The sequence below is a fragment of the Cupressus sempervirens genome, chromosome 10, assembly GCF_028749045.1.
Source record: "Cupressus sempervirens isolate cs-2001-9-10 chromosome 10, ASM2874904v1, whole genome shotgun sequence".
NCBI lineage: Eukaryota > Viridiplantae > Streptophyta > Pinopsida > Cupressales > Cupressaceae > Cupressus > Cupressus sempervirens.
The window spans coordinates 734,763,375-734,784,439 of NC_143127.1; the positions used below are offsets into that span (position 1 = coordinate 734,763,375).

The following is a 21,065-nucleotide window of genomic DNA, read 5'->3' on the forward strand; positions in this document are numbered from 1 at the left end:
TTACTCTCAGAGGCTTAAATTTTTTGAAATGCCCTATGTTAATGTCCTTGCAATTTTATCTTTTTAATTTTAAATGACCTTGTGAGTACTTTTTGTAATAATATTCAAATGGATGCATAGCTTATTTTCGGACCAGTGCCTTGTTGTTGCTTATTAGTGCCACTGTGGCTATGTCGATCACATTCATGCTGACTTAGGCTAAAATGATGCTAACTCTATTTTTTCTTTGGTGTCACAAAAATGAATTACTTTTCTACATAATATACACAACAAGAACACTACATGTTGCTTTGTGTGGGCATTTTACTTGCTTTAGTTTATAACAATCATTTTAATACAAGCATTTACTTCAAGTCTAGCATTCACGTAAGACCTTAGACTTTCTTTTCATTTCAAAGTAATCATTTACTTAACACTTTAGATTTCCTTTTCATGTTAGCATTTTTTGGGGTGACCTTTTCATAAAATGGGGCTTGACTAAGGCAAGCCCTTATATAATACCAACACCATTTGCTCTCTCTTTTGTAGGTCCAAATATAAGTGATTGTTGAAAGTTGTGGATCTCAAAGGTTTGGAGTGTGAAGACATCCAATATAATAATGCACTAGGAGATTGATGATTAGCACCATAGTTTCAGGGAGTTGGGTACTTAGCATGAAACTCCATGTAATGTCGCTCATTTATTTCAAGAGAAAGCTTGTAGATGCACCTGATATAAGATCTGATTTCATTTTTTCAATTTGCAGACTATTGGAATGAAGGTGCTCGTCTATAACGTCCATCCAATCAAGGATCAGCTTGGAGCAACAGGTGCAACTCTATATCTTAGTTTCAGGCCCATGTTTATTAGTAGATTTCAGACTCCATCTTGCTTGCTTACTTTCATGTTCTCAATTGCATGCTATATGGCCTTCTTGTGTTTTTTGAGTTTACTTGTATGTTCTCCTTTCCAACAAATGTAGAACCCTAAAGGAGAAAGGGTAGTTGGTCCTTGTTTAGATGACTAGTTTAGATTATTCTACCATTCCCTACATTACATTTTTCCGTCTTGGTGAATACAACTTTTCTTACACTAGCATACTTTATGACTTTTTGTTTCAGGACTGATTTTTGCATGTGATATTTCAGATTTAGATCCATTCCTTCTGAAATTCATTACTTATTGACTTTCATTGCTTAGCAAATGACATCAATTGCTTAGTTTATGCACATGCACTTCATTGATTTATCAATAGCATATATATGGTTTAGAAATCACATTAAATTTACTACATGAGACATCATACACGAAAAAATTGAACATAGTAACATGTTTTCATATTGGAAAGTTTTAGTACACACTGCCAATTTTAAGATAAAATATCATCTTTATTGACTTGTCTTTGGGTTAGGTTTTTCCTAGTACCACTTAAATTAATAAACTTTATGCAAGTGATGTTTCTTTGGCTTCATGTTACATCTCTCCTAGACTCTGCCCCCAATGAGGACATTTTGGTGTGAGAAGATATTTTTAGTACCTCGCAATCAACTACTCTTTGAGATGAAGTATCGGGGAATACTTTTGATTTCTCTTTTAATATATACCTCCCCCATGAGTGTAGCTTGGTCCAAAAGGATGATATTGTGTTCGAAGAGATTGATATGTTTGACAAGTCCGTGAATGTGTGAAATTGGCTATGTTAAGGGCTAAATGTAATTTCCCCAATGGTGTCCAACACAATATCATTTTCTAGTATATCAACAATTTATCAAAAGGATCCTAGACAAAAATATAAAATCAAAACCTCTGTTCATCACCCCAATGTTAAGGGCTAAATGTAATTTCCCCAATGATGTCCAACACAAAATATCATTTTCTAGTATATCAACAATTTATCAAAAGGATCCTAGACAAAAATATAAAATCAAAACCTTTGTTCATCACCCCATTGTTCTGAAGACACCTGAGCAATGGTGGAGGAGCACCTTGTAGGGTCAATTTGGGCAAAATTGTCATGTTTTTGAGCTAGGGTTGATAATAGTTTTTTGGTGCTAGGGTATTTTATGGGTTCGATAAGGCCTATTTAGATCATTTAAATGTATTAGGCATGGTTGGGGTCCTTTGGGTTAATCTTGAAAAAGTTGCCAGCCATAATTGGTAAAAAAAGAAAAATAATGCAATATATTGAAACAAGAAAAGGTCATGAGTACTGAAATGTGCTATAACGTAAATTGTATGCTTCATAAAGGCTTATATATGCCTCATTCCATCGCTGTATAAATAGGTGGTTGAAGATGTGAATGAAAATTAATTGGTAAAAATAGCAAAAAAATGCAATATATTGAAACATAAAAGGTCATGAGTACTGAAATGTGTTGTAAATGAAATTGTATGATTCATAAAGGCTTATATGTGCCTCATTCCATCGCTGTATAAATAGGTAGTTGAGGATGTGAATGAAAATTAATAATATCACCATGAAATTTTGTGATTTCTGTAATATTTTCTTCTATTTCCATGCCTTTTACAGATTGTTAGGACCAGATAATGGTGTGCAGATATTTGTGTGTTAAGAGTACCTTGAATCCATTTTAAAATGGCGTTGGGCTCACGTTGATTTTTAAGATTACAATTTTCTGATTTTTGTGAAACAATGTGGTTGCAGCAGTTTGGACAGAGATATGTGGTATAGAATTTACATATTTGGATAGAGGAATGAGTCCTCTTTCATTCACAATTTGTTTGGTCTAATGTTACGAAGTATGCGTAAAGTTATGTCGTTTGTCTGAAACTTGTCCAAAGAATAAGGGTTTGAGGACAAATTTGAAGATTTGAAACAAAAATGACTATCGGAAAATTCTAGAAATCACGATTTTGGAATATCTTTTAGTGTTTTAACTGATTTTTTGGAGCTTGCACATTGGTTCTATTGTGTTTTGTTTGAAATGAACTAAGCCCTAGTGCCATTTTTATTGATTTTCTTGTTAAAACAGCTAGTTAGAACAAGGGTTTTGCAAAAGGGTTTATTAGTAGATTTCAGACTCCATCTTGCTTATTTTCTTTTTATGTTCTCAACTGCATGCTATATGGCCTTCTTGTGTTTTCTGAGTTTACTTGTATGTTCTCATTTCCAACAAATGTAGAATCCTAAAGGAGAAAGGGTAGTTGGTCCTTGTTTAGATGACTAGTTTAGATTATTCTCCATTCCCTACATTACATTTTTCCGTCTTGGTGAACACAACTTTTCTTACACTAGCATACTTTATGACTTTTTGTTTCAGGACTGATTTTTGCATGTGATATTTCGGATTTAGATCCATTCCTCCTGAAATTCATTACTTATTGACTTTCATTGCTTAGCAAATGACATCAATTGCTTAGTTTATGCACATGCACTTCATTGATTTATCAATAGCATATATATGGTTTAGAAATCACATTAAATTTATTGCATGAGACATCATACACGAAAAAATTGAACATATTAACATGTTTTCATATTGGAAAGTTTTAGTACATACTGCCAATTTTGAGATAAAATATCATCTTTATTGACTTGTCTTTGGGTTAGGTCTTTCCTAGTACCACTTAAATGAATAAACTTTATGCAAGTGATGTTTTTTTGGCTTCATGTTACACCTCTCCTAGATTCTGCCCCAAATGAGGACATTTTGGTGTCGGAAGATATTTTTAGTGCCTCACAATCAACTACTCTGAGAGATGAAGTATCAGGGAATACTTTTGATTCCTCTTTTAATAGGTACCTCTCCCATGAGTGTAGCTTGGTTCAAGAGGATAATATTGTGTTCCAAGAGATTGACATGTTTGACAAGTCGGTGAATCTGTGAAATTGGCTATGTTAAGGGCTAAATGTAATTTCCCCAGTGGTGTTCAACACAAAATATCATTTTTTACTATATCAACAATTTATCAAAAGGATCCTAGATAGAAATATAAAAGAAAAACCTCTTTTCATCACCCCATTGTTCTGAAGACACTTGAGCAATGGTGGAGGAGCACCTTGTAGGGTCAATTTGGGCAAAACTGTCATGTTTTTGAGCTAGGGTTGATAATAGGTTTTTGGTGCTAGGTTGTTTTATGGGTTCGATAAGTCCTATTTAGATCATTTAAATGTATTAGGCATGGTTGGGAGTCATTTGGGTTAATCTTGAAAAAGTTGCAGTCTTTTTTAATAAGTTGCCATCCATAATTGGTAAAAATTGCAAAAAAATGCAATATATTGAAACATGAAAGGTCATGAGTACTGAAATGTGTTGCAACTGAAATTGTATGGTTCGTAAAGGCTTATATGCCTCATTCAATTGCTGTATAAATAGGTGGTTGAGGATGTGAATGAAAATTAATTGCAAAAATAGCAAAAAAATGCAATCTATTGAAACATGAAAGGTCATGAGTACTGAAATGTGTTGTGACTGAAATCATATGGTCCATAAAGGCTTATATATGCCTCATTCCATCACTGTATAAATAGGTGGTTGAGGATGTGAATAAAAATAAATAATATCACCATGAAATTTTGTGGTTTCTGTAATATTTTCTTCTATTTCTATGCCTTTTACAGATTGGTAGGGCCAGATAATGGTGTGCAGATGCCTGTGTGTTAGAGTACCTTGAATCCACCTTGAAATGGCATTGGGCGCACATTGATTGTTAGGATTAAAATTTTCTGATTTTTGTGAAACAATGCGGTTGCAGCAGATTGGACAGAAGATATGTGATATGGAATTCACATATTTGGATAGAGGAATGAGTCCTCTTTCATTCGCAATTTGTTTGGTCTAATGTCATGAAGTCTGCATAAAGTTATGGTCCTTTGTCTGAAACTTGTCCAAAGAATAAGTGTTTAAGGACAAATTTGGAGATTTGAAACAAAAATGACTATTATCTTTTAGTGTTTTAACTGATTTTTTGGAGCTTGCATGTTGGTCTCATTGTGTTTTATTTGAAATTAATTAAGCCCTAGTGCTGTTTTTATTGATTTTCTTGTTAAAACAGCTAGTTAGAACAACGGTTTTGCAAAATGGAGTCTTGGGTATGATTGTAAATCTCTTAAATGACATATTCAGGCCTTTCTATTACAATAATAGATAGTTGCTGTTATCTCTGTTTAGTATCTAATGGTTATCTTTTGTAATTTTCTGTAAATAATAGAATGTTTCTAATATTTAGTTTTATGTTTCTAGAATAGAATGTTTGTGTTCTATGCGATTGTTTCTTAAGAAAACATCCTTTAGTCTCTTGTATAAATTGATATCTTGATCACTGTTAATAACAAACAAATATTTTTCCATTACTTTGTAACATGGTATTAGAGCCAATACTCTAAATTTTGTCAAAAATAAATGTAAATTATTGGTTGAATTTATCTGCCTTTTATTTTCAAAATTATTTGCATGCATATTTGCTTCCAACTAGGGTTTCCATTTTGAGAGATATGAATTCATTGACTTCTGGTTAGGTTTTGCAACCCATTTTTGTCCAGATCCGTCTGCTTTTGTTTTTTCACATTTTCGCCGTTTTTTGCAGTAAGTTGTTTTTGTTCAAAACCCTAATTTTTTGTACTAAATTCATTTTTTTAATAGATTCTTGGTGGGTTTTATGATATTTGAATTGGGTTGTCTATTTTCTTGGGTGCCTCAATTTTGTTGTCTCAATTTTTGAGCCAGCCAATCTAGAAATTGATAATAGATTCTTTTTGGGTTTTTTGAGTTCTGTTCTGCGTCACCCTTCAATTCACATTCAATGCAACTCTTACCACAAGTTTAGGCACATGAATGTTAAATGTCGGAAGCGCTTAGCTGCCCTATTTAAGCAATTTGGTTCGCAGCCCACAGCGAATAGTGTAGAGCACCTTGAGCAGACATAATCTACCTTTTACGCTTTTTGACAGCTTCATGCTCTAGATAGATTAACCATTAAGGGAGGGTATTATGATAATAGATACTTTCTATTATCTTTGTCTAGTATCTAATGGTTATCTATTGTAATCTTCTGTAAATTTTAGAATGTTTGTAATATTTAGTTTTCTGTTTCTAGTATAGAATGTTTCTATTTTTTACAATTGTTTCTTAAGGAAACATTGTTCACTCTCTTGTATAAATTGATCTCTTGATCACTGTTAATAGCAAGCAAATATTTTCCAATTACTTAGTAATACTTTCTACACTTGTTTAAGCCTCAAAAACTCAAATTAAGTATTGGATGTGAATATTTGATACACTTGCTTCATGAAGTAGGCCTAATTGGGGTCCTTAAAGAAACCAAAATCACCAATTTTGACTTGTGTGTTTTGAAATTTTCTATGCTTCAAATAAGATATGTTATATATACGCCAAAGCAGTATCTAAATCAGGTTTTTCTTTTGTGTCTATTATCGCAGATTAAAAATTGTTTGCCCAAAAGAAAGGTTGCAAGGGCTAGTAGTCCTAGAAGTACTTAATGAAGGAAGTACCTTTGGTGGTCGGTAAAAGTTGATGTCAAGCATTGAAAGTGGTGGTTTGATGTCTTATGATGCTCTAAAAGTCATAGCAACATTGGTCTTGTTTAGAAAATGTTTTTTGCATGAAGTGAGCCTTGTAGTCATGTCCGTATGCCCTCATCTTGCCTTTTTGAGTCAATCTTGAAAACTACTTGAAGTAACAAGTCATTGTTCAAGTTGTAAAGTGTCTTGACTAGTTTGTATCCTCCATAGAGCCCTTCGCATCAAATAGATGCTGATCCTTGTAGCGCATCTTGGTTAATATTGTTTATGGTACAAAACTCTGGACTACACAGACTTGCACTTATGAATCTAGGTCAACTCATCTATGGAGTAATGAAAAGAACTTTAACTCCCAAGAAATTGTTCAAGTTGTTGGTTGTTTTGACTAGTTTGAATCCTCAATAGAGTTCTCTGCATCAACTACAAATCCTTGTAATGCGTCTCAGGCAAGATTTTTGATACTATAGAACTCTAGATTATGCAAATTTGCAGAATGTTGAAGCTTTGTTGCACTTTGTAATGTTCGTAATGACTTCTAACCCTTTACAACCGTATATCCACAGAAACTGTACGCAAGAGGTGTCCGTATGGTGCTAGAATATGGCTATACAGTCATTTGTAAGGTATTGGCTGGGTTGGCCATATGGTGTGGGTAGGTCATATGGTGGGACAAGGTGGAGGCTAGTAGAGTTGTACCATGGGGTGAATATGAGGGTGTACAGTTGGTATGATGCCGTATGGTAGAGGTAAGGGTCCGTACAGTGCAGGCAAGAGGTTGTATGGGGAGGTTGTGTGATCAAAGGCGGAGGGAATGTAGAGAAATTTTGGCAATATGGATAGAAAATGCGAATTATATATATATATATATATATATCAAACACAGATGACTTGCAAAAACTAGAGACCAAATAGATACACACAACTTGTTATCGAATAGTAATGATATTTCTGCATACAGATGGTTCTCCGATTTTCTAGATTTGAGCCAAGCCGTACACAACAGAATAGGGTGAGGGTTGAGTCCCACTGAAACCGAAATAGCCAAATAGGGAAGATCTTTCACTTCCAAAATGACAAACAATGCAAAACTCCAACAATAATTCGCAGTATAAAGAAATAATCCAAAGATGCATACCAAGTACTTGTTACAAGATTCAAGAATTGGCAGATTAACAGATTTCCGGATGATTGATTGATTAACAGAAGAACAAGTGTTCCTTATAAAGAATTACAAGGACGTTGTTTCTAAAAGAAACAATACAGACTGAAGACGAAATTAGAAACAAAACTGAAGACAGGATAGGAGACATTCCTATCTAGACTGAAGACAAAAGGGACAGGATAGGAAACATTCCTTTCTAGACTAAAACACAGACTACAGACAAGTAGTTGACCATTAGAGAAAGTATTTAACTAAGGAGATAATGTCTTAATATCTTTATTAAAGATATTATCTTAATAACCTCCCTTAATGGTCAACATACGAATGTCGGAACATTTTGTGATAACTGAGACCCTCCCTGGATCTACAGAATGCTTAAATCAAGAAGCTTTGCTAGAAGAGTGCTATGACTCAAAACAGATTGCAATTACAAAACTTCATTTTTGTGAAAAAAACGGTAAAACCCAGAATCTCACGCAACCTTGCATATTACAGACAACATGAACTGATTTTTAAGAAGAAAATCAACAAACCCAAAAAAATAGAAACAGATTTAGAAGGCGAAAAATGCAGCTTTGCCTTGATCAGGATCCGAAGAAGTCGAACTCTTCGTAACAATTAGAACAAGTTGATCAGTGTTCCCATATTCAAAAATTGTGATGATGCGCTGCTTCCAGGTTACATAATTGTGACCATTGAATTTGGAATTATGCTTAAGCAGAATATCTGTGTTAGAGATGCCATGGCACGTGTTTCAATGAAAAATTGTGAAAAATTGTGAAGGCACGTTCTTTGAGGCAAAAATACGGAAGACCCAAAAGAATCAGAGTGACCTAGAAGAGAGCTTGAAAAACCCAGAAGGAATATGTTGTCGATTTTTGGATCCGCTGGACGAAAATCGAGTCACTCAGAAAAACGGATGACAACCCAGTTGAGGTCTCGAAAAACCCATCAAGAATTTACAATCAAAATTTTTTTTGACCCCAAAAATTAGGGTTTCAAGCAAAAATTTAGTTGGCAGCTATGGAGGTCAAATCTGCAAAAAAAAACATTGATTTTCTGGAAAAAATGGTCGATTTGGCAATGGCTGGGATTTTATTTTATTAAAAAAATAGAGCCATTTGAAAACGACTGTGTTTGACCTCAAACAATGGCGGATTTGGTAGGTGCAAAGGTTTGTAAAAAAAATGCAGTCGCAAGTCGGAAAGCCGCAAATTTCTAGTCGAAAATGATTGTGTTTGACCTCAAACAATGGCATATTTGGTAGGTGGAAAGGTTTGTAAAAAAAATGCAGAGCCACGAGTCGGAAAGCCGCGAATTTCTAGTCGCAAGTGGAAACAAAGACTAGAGCCAAGAGCTAGTAAAATGACTGATACCACATGAGCTTGCTGAAGAAAAAAGGCGATTTTCAGAGAAAAACTAGACGCTAAAACCCGTGCTTTTAAGAAAAGGATGCAATTGACGTTTTTCAAAAAACAGACCAAACAGAAACCCTGGCCGTGATTGGGTGTACGAACAGAAACCCTAGTCGGGTTGTTTGTGAAAAACCAAAAGTAATTTCCAAAAAACTTAAACAAATAATTTCAATAGAAATTATAATTTTTTTTGAAAAAATTTGAAGTATTTGCTTTGATACCATCTTACAAGATTCAAGAATTGGTAGATCAACGGATTTCTGTATGATTGATTGATTAACAAAGGAACAAATGTGTTCCTTATAAAGAATTACAAGGACGTTGTTTTTAAAAGAAACAATGTAGACTGAAGACGAAATTAGAAACAAAACTGAAGACAGGATAGGAAGCATTCCTATCTGGACTGAAGACAAAAGAGATAGGATAGGAAACATTCCTATCTAGACTGAAAGACGGACTACAGACAAGTAGTTGACCATTATAGAAAGTATTTAACTAAGGAGATAATATCTTAATTGGACATTCCTATGTGGACTGAAGACAGGATAGGAAACATTCCTATCTGGAACGAAGACAAAAGAGATAGGATAGGAAACATTCCTATCTAGACTGAAAGATGGACTATAGACAAGTAGTTGACCATTATAGAAAGTATTTAACTAAGGAGATAATATCTTAATAAAGATATTAAAGATATTATCTTAATAGTACTACCTACATGTTGTGCTTAAATACCCTTCAGAGGAACTCCCGAGAGCTTACAAAGATAGTCGACAACCACACCTATGGAAACTATTAAATAAAAATGGGTCCGAGACATACTAAATCAATCGCCCCATAAACAATGGTTTGATTATTTATTTATTTTATGACAGGAACATTACAGTCCTCGTGTCCCAAAATTTGCTTGTCCTCAAGAAAATGCAAATGTCGGATGTTGCAGAATGTGTTCACTCTACCAAGTCGCGTCATCCAATGGCAAGTGTTTCCAGTGTACCAAGCTTTCCCTCGAGGTACAATTCCATAGAGTCTTCTCCTATACATCAATGATCTCAGCCGGTTTTAATACTAGCTTCCCTTCATTGAGCAGTGAAATATCTGTGGTTATTGCGATGTTCTGTTCCACGACTTTCTTCAAGCAGGAGACATGAAAGACGTTATGGGAACAATTAAATAAAAATGGGTCTGAGATATACTAGATCAATCGGCCCATAAACAATGGTTTGATTATTTATTTATTTTACGACGAGAACATTACAGTCCTCTTGTCCCAAAATTTGCTTGTCCTCAACCAAATGCAATGTTAGATGCTGTAGAATGTGTTCACCTTCCCAAGTCGCATCATCCAACTACAAGTTTTTCCGCGTACAAAGTTTTCCCTCAGGGTATGGTTCCACAGAGTCTTCTCCTGTACATCAATGGTCTCGGTTGATTTTAATATAAGCTTCCCTTCTTCATTGAGCAGCGAAAGATCTGTGGTTATTGCAATGATTTGGTCCCACAACTTTCTTCAAGCAGGAGACATGAAAGATGTTATGGATGTGGCTCCCTTTTGGAAGTTTCAGTTCATAGGTAACTTCATTGATGCGACGAGCTACACGATAAGGACCATAAAAATGTGGCTTCAATTTTTCTTTCCCTTTTGCCTGTATGGATGGAGCCTGAGATAGATCAAGTCTCCTAGTTCAAAAATTCTCTCGATTTGGTGTCTTTTGGCGCAGATCTTTTGTTGATTTTGTGCCCTTTGTAAGTTCTCCTTCAAGAATCTCAGGATGTCTTGCCCTTTCTGAAGCCACTCCCTTGCCCTTGGTGTGCGACTGTCACCCAGTAGCATGTTGATAAATAAAATGGGTTCATACTCATATAATGCTTTTAAGGGTGCCATCCCAATGGACATGTGATAAGTGGTATTGTAACAATACTCCCCCAGATGCATCCATTTGACACATGTCTGTTGCTGTGCCAAAACATAGTTCTGGAGGTAGCCTTCTAGCAACTTGTTTACAATCTCCATCTTTCTGAGGGTGGTAGCTAGTATTTGGTGACAATTCTATTCTTGCCCACTGAAACAATTCTGTCCAAAAAATACTGAGAAATCGACTATCCTGGTCACTAACAATGTTTCACAGTAACTCGTACAGAGGAAAAACTTCTCTGAAAAATAAATCGGCTACCTGTGTAGCCTAGAAATCTGAGGAGATGGCAAAGAAGTGAACATACTTCGTCAGACTGTCAACCACCACAAAGTTACAATCCTTTCCATTTACTTTAGGAAGTCTAGTGATGAAGTCCATAGAGATACTTTCCTACTTTTATGGTATAGGCAAGGGTTGCATGAACCTGAAAGGTAAAGTGTGTTCAGATTTGTTTTTCTAACAGACTTCACATTACCGCACGTACTACAATACATCTCCTTTAAGTCCCTTCCACGAAAACCTCTCCTTGAGTTGTCTATATGTTTTGAGAAACCCCAGGTGCCTAGCCAAGGGCGAGGCATGCTTTTCCTTTAAGATTTTTTGCTTCAATTTGGACTCAGGCACTAAGTATATCCGATCCTTATATTAAATGATGTCATCCACTAGATTGTATCGGTTATCCTGAGTGTCGTCCATTAGCTTACATGCAAATGTATTTTTGGAATATTACACCAATAAATGTGCTTTCAAGTCTGCTGAAATATGAGACAGTAAGCAGATGATGGGTTTTCGTGAAAAAGGATCTGCAACCACATTGTTCTTTCCCTTCACATATTCAATGTCAAAATCAAAAAATTGAATCTTACTTACCCATTTTGTTGCCTCTTGTTCAGATCCTGTTGCTCCAAAAAATATCTCAAACTATAATGATCGGTACAGACGACAAACTTGGCACCCACCAGATATTGTCAGAACTTGGTCTGTGCATGCACAATGGCCAACATCTTTTTGTTATAAATGGAATATAGATGATCCGCTTGTGTAAGTCTCCCACTCTCATAGGGTATAGTGTGTTTATCTTGCATCAGTACTGCGTCAATGCACTCTTTGGATGCGTCACACTCCAGAATGAATGGTTGAGTGAAGTCTAGTAAGGTGAGAACTGAGCAAGTGCTCATTGCTTCTTCTAACTTATCAAAAGTGTGTTGCGCTTTTTCATTCCACTGGCAGGAGCATTTCTTAGTCAGATCTGTTAACGATGCACTGAGTTGAGAGAATCCTTTTACAAACCTTTGGTAATAATTGCAAAGTCCAAAGAACCCTGACAACTTAGAGAGCAATTTTGGTGGGGGCTAGTCAAGGATAGCTTGAATCTTCTACGGGTGGACCTACACTCCATATTTAACTATAACGTGCCCTACTTACAATATTTCTATCATTCTGAATTCACACTTGGATTGCTTGGCGAACAAGGATTGAGCCCTCATGATCCTTAGGTCTTCATCCGAATGTCTCAGGTGTTCTTCCCAAGTTTTGCTATAATGTTTGTTGAAGATGCGATTCATGCAAGACGAAAAAGTAGCTGGTGTATTCGTTAACCCAAATAACATGATCAAGAACTCATAATGCCCATAGTGACAACGAAAAGTTGTCTTCTCCATGTCTTCTTCTTGCATGCGGATTTGATGGTATCCGGAATGGAGATCTATTTTAGAAAAATAAACCATGCCATGTAGCTCATCCAACAATTCATTGATCCTGGGAATAGAGTATCTATTTTTTATTGTCTTCTTGTTCAACACATGATAGTCCACACACATGCACATCGTCTCATCCTTTTTCACCAATACTACTGATGATGCAAAAGGGCGAGCGCTAGGACAAATCCATCCTTTCTCGAGTAGCTCCTGAATCGTCTTCTCGATCTCATCTTTGAAATTTTTTGGGATGGTGGTATGGTGTGGTGATGACTGGTTTGGCGCCAGCTTCCAACTCGATGGTATGCTCAAACCCACGATGGGAGGTATGTTAGGAGGAATGTCCATATAAACTTTATCATGGGTACTTAAGACATTTTGGAGATCATCATCCCAGTGGGGTGTCCATTGTCCTTTTATTGGTTCTGCCGAAACAAAACATTTGCAACCCATGTAATGGCATCATGTCAAAAAATGGCCTCCATCTGTTGTGCTGAAACTTTTGGTCCCTCATTGGCTGTCCTACGAAGAACAACCTTCTTTCCATTGACAACAATAAGTGAAGTCCATTCGCTTGAAACTCTGTGTATATTCATCTAGTGTCTCAATCCATTGTATGCCTAGAATAACCTCCATATCATCCAGGTCCACTATAAAGAAATCCTCTGTCATAGTGTGATTAGCCATTGTGATACTCGGTTAAGGAACAAGGTGCATGTAGGGTAAAAGTGTTCCTTTGATGACCTTGACCTGGAATCTTGCGTGCGTCTTTGTAGGTAGACCTCTTCTTTTCACCAAAGATGAGTTTATGAAGTTTAGAGTGGCTTTGGTATCAAGCATCACAATGATCCTATGTCCTTGAAGAGTTCCCCATACTTGAAATACCGTACATTTCAAGCTACCAGCTAGGGCAATGGTTCCTCCACGTTGTACTAATGAAGTGATCCTCTTCATACGGTTCAAATTAACCATTTTGGAGTCCTTGTGGGATTGATAGTCCTCTGTGGATAGATTCTCTTGATCATCCTCATCATCAAACACGACTTTGATTTAGTGTATTTTCCCTTTAATGAGGCATTTGTGCTGAGGTTCCCATGGTTCCTTACAATTGAAAAATAATTTCTTCCTTTGGAGCTCCTGTCTAGTAGCTATGTCCAACGAAGGCTTCTTCGGCAGAGGTTTGTTATCTTTGTCCCTTGGAAATACTAGCGGTTTGGAGTGAGAGTAACCTCGAGAGGATGATGTCAATGATGATGCCATGCTTTGCGCCTTTTTTATAGCCTCCAAAAGGGTGGCAGGATTGAAACCTTTTACCCAACCTTCAACAGTTCTGTCAGTTCGTCCATGAAGAGCACTATCCGTCTTTTTTCAGAAATGTCCGTAACCAAAATAGAGAGTTTTTGAAATTCTGTGATGTAGAGGTCGACCGATCCAGTTTGCCTCAATCATGCCAACTCTTTAAGATTAAGCTTCGGATCTTTACCATCGAACCGATCCATCAATCTTTCAGTATTTACTTAGTCATGCCCTAGTATGATAGGCCATAATGCCACCATTCATGCGCCACTCCCTCCAAGTGGAGTGCTGCAAATTCAACTGCTTCTTCTTCTGGCATTTGATTAAGTTGGAAGTATCAACTTTCATTTCCCATGCTTGCGCATATATTGATCCGGATTCGTCAAATGGTGACAGATTTACTTAACCTTCTTTTGAGATCATCGTTAAAATATCCTTGATTTCTGACTCCGAAATATCTCATTCTCAACTCTGCGTAATCTTTGTAGGATATATCCTCTTCCAAGTTTGCATTCTTCCAATCTTCTTTCAACTGTCCTTGAATTTCCTCAAAGGTTGGTTTCCTTCCTCCATGAGGTACTTCCACTCATGTAGGGAAAGTTAGCATGGAAAGTCGAGCGTGTCGGATAAAGATTCGCCTTTCTCGAAACCAAGTTGTTATTGTGACCATTCTGTACCCTAGATATCTTATTGTCTACCAATTTCCAAAGAGTTTCTTCCGTAAGTCTCTCAGTGTCATTGATCTGTGCCTAATTCCTCAAAAGATCCCTCAAGAGTGCCAAGACTTCCAAAGGAGTGGGTTCTTGATCTGCCATTCTATCAACTAAATGGGATCTCCTTCTTTTGCGTCTATAAACTTTCATTCACAATCCACAAGTTGGCATGATCTTTTGCTTTGATGCCATAGTAATGTTCCTAACGGCTTCCAACCCTTCATAATCATATATCCACAGAAACTATATGCAAGAGGTGTCCATACGGTGCTAGAATATGGTTGTACAATCGTTCGTACAGTATTGATTGGGTTGGCCGTATGGTGGGACAAGGCGGAGGCCTGTAGAGTCGTACGATGGGGTGAAGATGAGGGCGTACAGTTGGTATGATGTCGTACGACCATACGGTGGAGGCTAGGGTCCATATGGTGCAAGCAGGAGGTTGTGTGATCGAAGGCAGAGGGAATGCGTAGGAATTTTGGAAATGTCGATTGAAAATGCAAATGATATATATATCAAACACAAATAACTTGCAAATACCAGAGACCAAATAGATACATACAACTTGTTACCAAATAGTAATGATATTTCCGCATATAGATGGTGCTTCAATTTGCATATTCTGAGCCAAACCGTACACAACGGAATAGGGTGAAGGTTGAGTCCCACCGAAACCAAAATAGCCAAATAGGGAAGATCTCTCACTTCTGAAATGACAAACAATTGAGAACTCCAACAAGAAATCGCAGTATAAAGAAATAATCCAAAGACGCATACCAAATACTACCTATATGTAGTGCTTAAATACTCTTCGGAGGAACTCCCGAGGGTTTACAAAGATAGCCGACGGCCACACCAATTAAACAATTAAATAAAAATGGGTCCGAGATATACTAAATGAATTGGCCCATAAACAATGGTTTGATTATTTATTTATTTTATGACAGGAAAATTAAACACTTCCAATAATTTTGTAGGAAGATCATGATGATGAGTTATTGGTGTTGCGCTAAATGTATTTTGCATGGAAGTGTTAGAAAACTATGACATATGTCTCTTTTCTTATTGGTGTGACCGCATTGCATTAAATTCATAAATGTCTACAACTTGAGTGAAAAGCATAGTTGGTTATTCTAGTAGTTAATTGTTGCATTGTATTGGAGTCAGACAAGTCATTTTGCCTATTGTGCTTGGGTATTTTCTCTAGCGTACTAGGGATGTTGTATTGTTAGGTATCGTGCGGTGGTTGCTTCCTCAAATGTGGCTAATATTAGTTACTCTTTATGTGATAGTGTTTCATGTTTGATTTTTCATTTTGGATATTAATGAAATGTTCCACTTTGTAAGGACTAGCATTGAATTTTTAAAATTTCTTATACCTAGAATAGTCACTAAACCTCTCTATCCGTCTATTTTGTGACCCTTTTTACATTTGACTTATTGTTTAAGTTGCCGACATTTTTATGATTTACTGTTGAATTCAATCACTCTCACTTGGTTTTCTCTTTTCAAAATCATATGGAGGATATTTCAAATGTTTGACATTGTTGGTTCCGTTTCATATTAAGCTTTCTTCTGTATCATGTTCAATAGCAATCATAAATAGTATGTTTAGGGGAGTGCACCACGAAGGACGTACCCACATGTATTTTAGTTATTAGATTGAGGCTAGTTTAGGATATCCTCGATATGTGTACGTACTCTTTTGTGTTGCGTCTAAATTAGTTTCAAAATGTATTGCTAAATCTTTTATCATTGCAGAGTGTTCCATTAGTTAAAGTTACATTGAATTGCAAATTCTATGGTCCATGTGAATGCTAGTTTCTGTAGTGATTGGCTGATGTTATAGTCACATGCTCATTTTTGAGTGTATTGTATTTGGCTATCTTTGAACGTGGTGGCTGTATTTGGTTTTCATAGTGGTAATTTTACTACATGTAAACTTTGAGATAAAATATCATTTTTTTCGTGCTTGTTTGTGCGTTGGGTCTTTCCTGGTACCACTAAAATGAATAAACTGGATGATTGTGATGTTTCTTTGGCCTTTCTAATATCACCTTACACCCCTCCTAAAGTCTCTTACTCCAAATAAGGACATTTTGGTGTGAGAATATATTTTCAACACTTATTAATCATGTATCTTTTTGAGATGAACTATTGGAGAATATTGTTGATTCTTCTTCTAATATGTACCTCCTCCATGAGTGTACTGTGCACAAGGATGATATTTTCGTACAAGAGATTGAAATGTTTGAAAATTCACTGTGTGTGGAATTGGCTATGGTAAGGGCGAGATGTTATTAACCCAGTGGGATCCAACACAGGGTCTGGTTTTCTATCATATCAACAATTTGCCACAAGAAGTCTCAACAAAAAAAAATGCCAAACCTCTATTCATCACCTCATTGTTCTAAAGGCACTCGAACAATGGTGGAGGAGCACCTTGTACAATGATTTGGGTCAAAATCGTCATCTTTGAGAGCTTGGAAAATGATAGGTTTAAGGTGTCTAGGATCATTTATGGGTACAATTTGGGTATTTAGACTATTTAAATATATTAGGCATGTTTGGGAGTCATTTGGGTTAATCTTGCAAAAGTTTCACTTTTGTTTAAAATGTTGTAATGTATAAACATGTCAAAATTGTAAATAATGCAATATAGCGAAACATGAAAGTTTATAAATGCTAGAATGTGTTGTAACTATATCCATATGGAATTTGGATCATAAAGGCTATGTATACCTCATTCCATCATTGTATAAGGAGGTGGTTGGGAATTTGTTGAATGAGGAAACAATGCTAACAACAATTCTTGCTTTTTCTTTGCCCATTGCATTTTAGAAACAGAGTTTGACATTTAATATTTTTCAACTCAAAACTATGATTCAACTTAATTGAATGATGCCACTTAAGGCATACGTAAAACACAGGGATTTTTATGTCAATGAATTCACCTGAAGCTCAAGCTATTTTTCACCCTATCAATTTGTTGTGAAAAATCAACTATTGCAGTCACTGATCATTAATCTCCTATCGTAAACGATTATTCAACTGCTGAAAACAAATTCTCGGCTAATATTGAAAAATGACAAAACTGCAACTTCACTTAAATACGGAAAGAAATTCACAACACAACGAACACAATATTTTTGGACAAATTGTCCCTAGAAAAACCCTTAAGGGAAAACCAGTGCTATAGATGAGGAATTATATTAAACTTCAGCAAATCAAGAGATACAAAATTTCTTGCCTCTCATTGGCAGAACTCCGACAACCTCCTAATTTCTCCCATTGATATTCCCCATTGCTATTTCCACGCTAACACTGTGCCCTTGCTAACACTGCAAGACTGTTTGCCAACACTACAAACTTACAAACTCATTTGCTAGCACGAATTTTTTTTCTCCAAACTTCTTCATCTCCAAATGCCCCCTAGACCCCCTTTTATACTACTCTTGTTGGTAAACCAACGGCCAAGATCGATTTACAATCGATAGCTGAGATATAAAACAACTTACCAACCCTAACAAAATTGGTTTCTAGTTGCTTCTTAAAGAAGTCAATTATTTAATAAATAATTGACCTTACTCTAACCAATTTGTTAGCAAAAGCAATTATATACTAAATAATAGTATATGGACGAACAACTGTCCAAGCTACCAAAACTAACACTCCCTCTTAGCGAGGAAGCTGTTTTGCATGACACCCAACTTATCTCTGAAGAAGATGAATTTTGTCTTCCCCAATGCCTTAGTCAGAATGTCTGCTACTTGCTCCTCCGTAGGTATGTACTATAGCTGAACAACTCCCCGTTGTACACAATCTCTGATGAAGTGATATCTGATATCTATATGTTTAGACCTATCATAAAACACTGGATTCTTAGACAACTTGATGCAACTCTGATTATCACAATGTATCACAGTAGTCTCAACCTTTTGACCAAACAAAGCTACTAACAACTTCCAAAGCCATATAGCTTCACATGTCGCCATGCTAGCTGCTATGTATTCTGCTTCCGTTGAACTCAGAGCCATAGACTTCTGCTTCCTGTTGAACCAAGAAACAACTCTTGATCCTAAGTTGAAACAACACCCTAAAGTGCTCCTTTTGTCCGTTGTATTTCTTGCCTAATCTGCGTTAGTATAGCCTATCAACTTGATAACTTCACCTTGGACATATTTGATCCCATACTCAATTGTACTACGCAAGTAATGTAGCACATGCTTAGCTGCTGTCCAATGCATTCTCTTTGGTTCAACTATAAACTAACTAGGAGAGTTAACTGCAAATGTTATATCTGGCCTAGTGTTGACCAAATACATAAGCGAACCAATCAATTGTCTGTATAAAGTGGGATCTACATCCTTCTCCTTGGATGTATCTACCTTCCTCCAATTTGTGATCATGGGTGTTGACATGGCTTTGCAATCCTCCATCCCGAATTTCTTCAAGATTTCAATGCAATATTTCCCTTGACCAAGGAAAATCTTCCCATTTGTCTGCCACACTTCCATGCCTGAAAGTAGTGCATAAGTCCCAAATCCTTCATCTCGAACTGTTCTACAAGGTTCCTCTTGCAGTCCACTATGAGCCCTAGTGAACCTATAAGAAATAGTTCATCCACATAAAGAACAAGAATGAGAATCTCACCCCCAACCACGAAGTAGTAGAGGTTAGCATCCGCTTCACTCTTCACAAAGCCCTCATACCATGCTCTAGGAGCCTTCTTGAGTCCGTACAATGCTTTCTTCAATCTGCACACGTGGGTCTCTTTGCTGTGTGCTACAAAGCCTTCTAGTTGTTCTATGTATACCTCCTCCTTCAACTCACCATTAAGAAATGCTGTCTTGACATCCATTTGATGGATCTGCCATCCCATCTGTGTTGCAAGTGAGATTACAACTCGTATAGAAGTATACTTGGCAATTGGAGCAAATGTCTCCTCATAGTCTATTCCCTCATTCTGAGAGAACCCATTTGCCACGAACCTAGCCTTGTATTTCTCGATGCTACCATCTGCACTTTGCTTTATCTTATAGATCCAGCGTGATCCAACTACTGCACTATCTGTTGGTCTAGGCACTACTTCCCACACATCATTATGCATTATTGAGGAATATTCCTCAACCATAGCATCTTGCCATACCTGATGTTTTGTAGCTTCCTGATAGCTAGAAGGCTCACTATCTATGAGTTGACTAACTAATGCCACATAGTCATTGAACTTAGATGGTTGTCTCCGTTGTCTAGTACTCTTCCTAGGAGCTCCCACAAACTCCTGAGTATCCCTTTGTGTATCTAGAACCTCATAGTTCCTAATGCCAACTGTAGAGGATGAAATGTCAACCTCTAAGTACTCTAGATGCATTTCCTGTTGCACTTGTTGCTCCATACTTTGTGAATCTTCACTACCTGAGTCTACACTCATACTGGTAACTGTACTTGAGCTTTGCTGCCCTTGACTTGGTCTTGGAGCTTCTGTTGGCTGCTCACTCTAATCATTTGCTGTCAAATCTTTGGATCTCTTGAATGCCTTGTCCTCCATGAACTTGACATCACGTCTGACAATAATTCTTTGTCCCTGGAATGAAAATCCTATATGCTTTTGAGGTCTCGCTGTACCCAACAAAGTACCCCCTCTTTGCAACCTGATCTAACTTTGTACGTGTATCTCCAAGAATATGACAATATGCCAAACTCCGAATATCCTGAAGTGACCAACATCTGGCTTCTTCCCTGTGAAAGCCTGCTCCGGTGTCATCTTCTCTAGTACCTTGTGTGGAACTCTATTCTAGATATAGACTGCTGTATTACACTTTGCCCATATGTAATGGGGCATGTCTTGGTCATGTAGCATAGCTCTTGCTGCCTCCAATATAGAATGGTTCTTCCTCTTAGCAACTCCATTGTGCTGCGGATTGTAAGAAACAGTCCACTCTCTCTTGATTCCTTCTCTAGTGCAGAAAACCTGGAAGACATTTTCGTTGTACTCGCCTCCATTGTCTGACCGAAAAACCTTTAGCTTCTTTCTTGTCGAATTCTCCACAAGAGCCTTGAACTCTTGGAATCGATTGAAAACCTCATCCTTAATCTTTAAGAAGTATATCTAGATCTTTCTAGAGAAATTATCAATAAAAGTAACATAGTACTCATATCCTCTGAGAGATTTCGTCGACATCGGTCCACAAACATCTGAATGTACTAGGTCAAGAACACCCTCAGATCTAGTGTCACTCCTTTGAAAAATGCTTTCGCAAACTTCTCCAACACACTTCCCTTACGTACATCGTCATGCTCTGTGCTCACCTCTGGAACACTTGTCACTGTCTCACGAAGCAATCTAAGTGCTCCATGATGAATATGGCCCATCCTCCTATGCCA

The 21,065-nt window shown here is 36.8% G+C and overlaps 1 long non-coding RNA gene across 1 annotated transcript in view; it reads left to right on the forward strand.

Moving 5' to 3' along the window:
* The first annotated feature begins 341 nt into the window (after window positions 1-341).
* LOC149535952 (uncharacterized) overlaps window positions 342-21,065 on the forward strand; it is a 140,495-nt gene continuing 119,771 nt past the window's right edge. Inside the window, exons 1-2 of the long non-coding RNA XR_016357050.1 lie at window positions 342-645; window positions 747-810. This is a non-coding gene — a long non-coding RNA (uncharacterized LOC149535952). The remainder of the gene's footprint in view (window positions 646-746; window positions 811-21,065) is intronic.